Source organism: Taudactylus pleione, unplaced genomic scaffold (assembly GCF_031769625.1).
Source record: "Taudactylus pleione unplaced genomic scaffold, aTauple2 ptg001104l, whole genome shotgun sequence".
In the NCBI taxonomy this organism is placed as follows: Eukaryota; Metazoa; Chordata; class Amphibia; order Anura; family Myobatrachidae; genus Taudactylus; species Taudactylus pleione.
In genome coordinates, this window is record NW_028285505.1 from 451,108 (window position 1) to 459,657 (window position 8,550).

An 8,550-nucleotide genomic window follows, 5' to 3' on the forward strand; every position below is an offset into this window, starting at 1 on the left:
TATCTGTACATGTTATATTATATGTATACAGGTCACACTGTATCTGTACATGTTATATTATATGTATACAGGTTACACTGTATCTGTACATGTTATATTATATGTATACAGGTTACACTGTATCTGTACATGTTATATTATATCTATACAGGTTACACTGTATCTGTACATGTTATATTATATGTATACAGGTTACACTGTATCTGTACATGTTATATTATATGTATACAGGTTACACTGTATCTGTACATGTTATATTATATGTATACAGGTTACACTGTATCTGTACATGTTATATTATATGTATACAGGTTACACTGTATCTGTACATGTTATATTATATGTATACAGGTTACACTGTATCTGTACATGTTATATTATATGTATACAGGTTACACTGTATCTGTACATGTTATATTATATGTATACAGGTTACACTGTATCTGTACAGGTTATATTATATGTATATAGGTTACACTGTATCTGTACATGTTATATTATATCTATACAGACTACACTGTATCTGTACATGTTATATTATATCTATACAGGTTACACTGTATCTGTACATGTTATATTATATGTATACAGGTTATATTATATCTATACAGGCTACTCTGTATCTGTACGTTATATTATATGTATACAGGTTATATTATATCTATACAGGCTACTCTGTATCTGTACATGTTATATTATATGTATACAGGTTATATTATATCTATACAGGCTACTCTGTATCTGTACATGTTATATTATATGTATACATGTTATATTATATCTATACAGGCTACACTGTATCTGTACATGTTATATTATATGTATACAGGTTATATTATATGTATACAGGTTACACTGTATCTGTACATGTTATATTATATGTATACAGGTTATATTATATGTATACAGGTTACACTGTATCTGTACATGTTATATTATATGTATACAGGTTACACTGTATCTGTACATGTTATATTATATGTATACAGGTTACACTGTATCTGTACATGTTATATTATATGTATACAGGTTATATTATATGTATACAGGTTACACTGTATCTGTACATGTTATATTATATGTATACAGGTTACACTGTATCTGTACATGTTATATTATATGTATACAGGTTACACTGTATCTGTACATGTTATATTATATGTATACAGGTCACACTGTATCTGTACATGTTATATTATATCTATACAGGATACACTGTATCTGTACATGTTATATCTATACAGGTTATATTATATGTATACAGGTTATATTATATGTATACAGGTTACACTGTATCTGTACATGTTATATTATATGTATACAGGCTACACTGTATCTGTACATGTTATATTATATCTATACAGGTTATATTATATGTATACAGGTTATATTATATCTATACAGGATACACTGTATCTGTACATGTTATATTATATCTATACAGGATACACTGTATCTGTACATGTTATATTATATCTATACAGACTACTCTGTATCTGTACATGTTATATTATATCTATACAGGATACACTGTATCTGTACATGTTATATTATATGTATACAGGTTACACTGTATCTGTAAGTGTTATATTATATGTATACAGGATACACTGTATCTGTACATGTTATATTATATCTATACAGGATACACTGTATCTGTACATGTTATATTATATCTATACAGGATACACTGTATCTGTACATGTTATATTATATGTATACAGGAAACACTGTATCTGTACATGTTATATTATATGTATACAGGATAAACTGTATCTGTACATGTTATATTATATGTATACAGGATACACTGTATCTGTACATGTTATATTATATGTATACAGGATACACTGTATCTGTACATGTTATATTATATGTATATAGGTCACACTGTATCTGTACATGTTATATTATATGTATACAGGTTACACTGTATCTGTACATGTTATATTATATCTATGCAGGATACTCTGTATCTGTACATGTTATATTATATGTATACAGGATACACTGTATCTGTACATGTTATATTATATCTATACAGGATACACTGTATCTGTACATGTTATATTATATGTACACAGGTTACACTGTATCTGTACATGTTATATTATATCTATACAGGATACACTGTATCTGTACATGTTATATTATATGTACACAGGTTACTCTGTATCTGTACATGTGATATTATATCTATACAGGATACACTGTATCTGTACATGTTATATTATATCTATACAGGATACACTGTATCTGTACATGTTATATTATATGTATACAGGTCACACTGTATCTGTACATGTTATATTATATGTATACAGGTTATATTATATCTATACAGGATACACTGTATCTGTATGTGTTATATTATATGTATACAGGTTATATTATATCTATACAGGTTACACTGTATCTGTACATGTTATATTATATGTATATAGGTTACACTGTATCTGTACATGTTATATTATATGTATACAGGTTACACTGTATCTGTACATGTTATATTATATGTATATAGGATACACTGTATCTGTACATGTTATATTATATGTATACAGGTTACACTGTATCTGTACATGTTATATTATATGTATATAGGATACACTGTATCTGTACATGTTATATTATATGTATACAGGATACACTGTATCTGTACATGTTATATTATATCTATACAGGTCACACTGTATCTGTACATGTTATATTATATCTATACAGGATACACTGTATCTGTACATGTTATATTATATCTATACAGGATACACTGTATCTGTACATGTTATATTATATCTATACAGGATACACTGTATCTGTACATGTTATATTATATCTATACAGGATACACTGTATCTGTACATGTTATATTATATCTATACAGGATACACTGTATCTGTACATGTTATATTATATGTATACAGGTCACACTGTATCTGTACATGTTATATTATATGTATACAGGTTAAACTGTATCTGTACATGTTATATTATATGTATACAGGTTATATTATATCTATACAGGATACACTGTATCTGTTATATTATATGTATACAGGTTATATTATATCTATACAGGTTACACTGTATCTGTACATGTTATATTATATGTATACAGGTTACACTGTATCTGTACATGTTATATTATATGTATATAGGTTACACTGTATCTGTACATGTTATATTATATGTATATAGGTTACACTGTATCTGTACATGTTATATTATATGTATATAGGATACACTGTATCTGTACATGTTATATTATATGTATACAGGTTACACTGTATCTGTACATGTTATATTATATGTATATAGGATACACTGTATCTGTACATGTTATATTATATCTATACAGGATACACTGTATCTGTACATGTTATATTATATCTATACAGGATACACTGTATCTGTACATGTTATATTATATCTATACAGGATACACTGTATCTGTACATGTTATATTATATGTATACAGGTTACACTGTATCTGTACATGTTATATTATATGTATACAGGTCACACTGTATCTGTACATGTTATATTATATCTATACAGGTTACTCTGTATCTGTACATGTTATATTATATGTATATAGGTTAAACTGTATCTGTACATGTTATATTATATCTATACAGGTTATATTATATCTATACAGGATACACTGTATCTGTACATGTTATATTATATGTATACAGGATACACTGTATCTGTACATGTTATATTATATCTATACAGGATACACTGTATCTGTACATGTTATATTATATCTATACAGGTTACTCTGTATCTGTACATGTTATATTATATGTATATAGGTTACACTGTATCTGTACATGTTATATTATATGTATACAGGTTACACTGTATCTGTACATGTTATATTATATGTATACAGGTCACACTGTATCTGTACATGTTATATTATATGTATATAGGATACACTGTATCTGTACATGTTATATTATATGTATATAGTTTACACTGTATCTGTACATGTTATATTATATGTATATAGGTTACACTGTATCTGTACATGTTATATTATATGTATATAGGTTACACTGTATCTGTACATGTTATATTATATGTATACAGGTTACACTGTATCTGTACATGTTATATTATATGTATACAGGTTACACTGTATCTGTACATGTTATATTATATCTATACAGGATACACTGTATCTGTATGTGTTATATTATATGTATACAGGTTACACTGTATCTTTACATGTTATATTATATGTATATAGGTCACACTGTATCTGTACATGTTATATTATATGTATACAGGTTACACTGTATCTGTACATGTTATATTATATGTATACAGGTCACACTGTATCTGTACATGTTATATTATATGTATACAGGTTACACTGTATCTGTACATGTTATATTATATGTATATAGGTTACACTGTATCTGTACATGTTATATTATATGTATACAGGTTACACTGTATCTGTACATGTTATATTATATGTATATAGGTTACACTGTATCTGTACATGTTATATTATATGTATACAGGTTACACTGTATCTGTACATGTTATATTATATGTATACAGGTTACACTGTACCTGTACATGTTATTTTATATGTATACAGGTTACACTGTATCTGTACATGTTATATTATATGTATACAGGTTACACTGTATCTGTACATGTTATATTATATGTATACAGGTTACACTGTATCTGTACATGTTATATTATATGTATACAGGTTACACTGTATCTGTACATGTTATATTATATGTATACAGGTTACACTGTATCTGTACATGTTATATTATATCTATACAGGTCACACTGTATCTGTACATGTTATATTATATGTATATAGGATACACTGTATCTGTACATGTTATATTATATGTATACAGGTTACACTGTATCTGTACATGTTATATTATATGTATACAGGTCACACTGTATCTGTACATGTTATATTATATGTATACAGGTTACACTGTATCTGTACATGTTATATTATATGTATACAGGTTACACTGTATCTGTACATGTTATATTATATCTATACAGACTACACTGTATCTGTACATGTTATAATATATCTATACAGGTCACACTGTATCTGTACATGTTATATTATATGTATACAGGTCACACTGTATCTGTACATGTTATATTATATCTATACAGGTTATATTATATCTATACAGACTACACTGTATCTGTACATGTTATATTATATCTATACAGGTTACACTGTATCTGTACATGTTATATTATATGTTTACAGGTTATATTATATCTATACAGGCTACTCTGTATCTGTACATGTTATATTATATCTATACAGGTTACACTGTATCTGTACATGTTATATTATATATATATAGGTCACACTGTATCTGTACATGTTATATTATATCTATACAGGATACACTGTATCTGTATGTGTTATGTTATATCTATACAGGATACACTGTATCTGTATGTGTTATATTATATGTATACAGGTTACACTGTATCTGTACATGTTATATTATATCTATACAGGATACACTGTATCTGTATGTGTTATATTATATGTATACAGGTTACACTGTATCTGTACATGTTATATTATATGTATACAGGTTACACTGTATCTGTACATGTTATATTATATGTATACAGGTTACACTGTATCTGTACATGTTATATTATATGTATACAGGTTATATTATATCTATACAGGATACACTGTATCTGTATGTGTTATATTATATGTATACAGGTTATATTATATCTATACAGGTTACACTGTATCTGTACATGTTATATTATATGTATACAGGTTACACTGTATCTGTACATGTTATATTATATGTATATAGGTTACACTGTATCTGTACATGTTATATTATATGTATATAGGTTACACTGTATCTGTACATGTTATATTATATCTATACAGGATACACTGTATCTGTATGTGTTATATTATATCTATACAGGATACACTGTATCTGTATGTGTTATATTATATGTATACAGGTTACACTGTATCTGTACATGTTATATTATATGTATACAGGTTACACTGTATCTGTACATGTTATATTATATCTATACAGACTACACTGTATCTGTACATGTTATATTATATCTATAGAGGTCACACTGTATCTGTACATGTTATATTATATGTATACAGGTCACACTGTATCTGTACATGTTATATTATATCTATACAGGTTATATTATATCTATACAGACTACACTGTATCTGTACATGTTATATTATATCTATACAGGTTATATTATATCTATACAGACTACACTGTATCTGTACATGTTATATTATATGTATACAGGTTATATTATATCTATACAGGCTACTCTGTATCTGTACATGTTATATTATATCTATACAGGTTATATTATATCTATACAGGCTACTCTGTATCTGTACATGTTATATTATATCTATACAGGTTATATTATATCTATACAGGCTACTCTGTATCTGTACATGTTATATTATATCTATACAGGTTATATTATATCTATACAGACTACACTGTATCTGTACATGTTATATTATATTTATACAGGTTACACTGTATCTGTACATGTTATATTATATGTATACAGGTTATATTATATCTATACAGGCTACTCTGTATCTGTACATGTTATATTATATGTATACAGGTTATATTATATCTATACAGGCTACTCTGTATCTGTACATGTTATATTATATCTATACAGGTTACACTGTATCTGTACATGTTATATTATATGTATACAGGTTATATTATATCTATACAGGCTACTCTGTATCTGTACATGTTATATTATATGTATACAGGTTATATTATATGTATACAGGCTACTCTGTATCTGTACATGTTATATTATATCTATACAGGCTACACTGTATCTGTACATGTTATATTATATCTATACAGGCTACTCTGTATCTGTACATGTTATATTATATCTATACAGGTTATATTATATGTATACAGGTTACACTGTATCTGTACATGTTATATTATATGTATACAGGTTATATTATATGTATACAGGTTACACTGTATCTGTACATGTTATATTATATGTATACAGGTTACACTGTATCTGTACATGTTATATTATATCTATACAGGATACACTGTATCTGTACATGTTATATTATATGTATACAGGCTACACTGTATCTGTACATGTTATATTATATGTATACAGGTTATATTATATGTATACAGGTTATATTATATCTATACAGGTTACACTGTATCTGTACATGTTATATTATATCTATACAGGATACACTGTATCTGTACGTGTTATATTATATCTATACAGGTTATATTATATGTATACAGGTTATATTATATCTATACAGGATACACTGTATCTGTACATGTTATATTATATCTATAAAGGATACACTGTATCTGTACGTGTTATATTATATCTATACAGGTTATATTATATGTATACAGGTTATATTATATCTATACAGGATATACTGTATCTGTACATGTTATATTATATCTATACAGACTACTCTGTATCTGTACATGTTATATTATATCTATACAGGATACACTGTATCTGTACATGTTATATTATATGTATACAGGTTACACTGTATCTGTACGTGTTATATTATATGTATACAGGATACACTGTATCTGTACGTGTTATATTATATCTATACAGGATACACTGTATCTGTACATGTTATATTATATGTATACAGGTTACACTGTATCTGTACATGTTATATTATATCTATACAGGATACACTGTATCTGTACATGTTATATTATATCTATACAGGATACACTGTATCTGTACATGTTATATTATATGTATATAGGTTACACTGTATCTGTACATGTTATATTATATGTATACAGGATACACTGTATCTGTACATGTTATATTATATGTATATAGGTTACACTGTATCTGTACATGTTATATTATATCTATACAGGATACACTGTATCTGTACATGTTATATTATATGTATACAGGTTACACTGTATCTGTACATGTTATATTATATGTATACAGGTTACACTGTATCTGTACATGTTATATTATATGTATACAGGTTATATTATATCTATACAGGTCACACTGTATCTGTACATGTTATATTATATGTATATAGGTTAAACTGTATCTGTACATGTTATATTATATGTATACAGGTTACACTGTATCTGTACATGTTATATTATATGTATATAGGATTCACTGTATCTGTACATGTTATATTATATCTATACAGGATACACTGTATCTGTATGTGTTATATTTTATCTATACAGACTACTCTGTATCTGTACATGTTATATTATATGTATATAGGTTACACTGTATCTGTACATGTTATATTATATGTATACAGGTCACACTGTATCTGTATATGTTATATTATATGTATATAGGTTACACTGTATCTGTACATGTTATATTATATGTATACAGGTCACACTGTATCTGTACATGTTATATTATATGTATACAGGTCACACTGTATCTGTACATGTTATATTATAT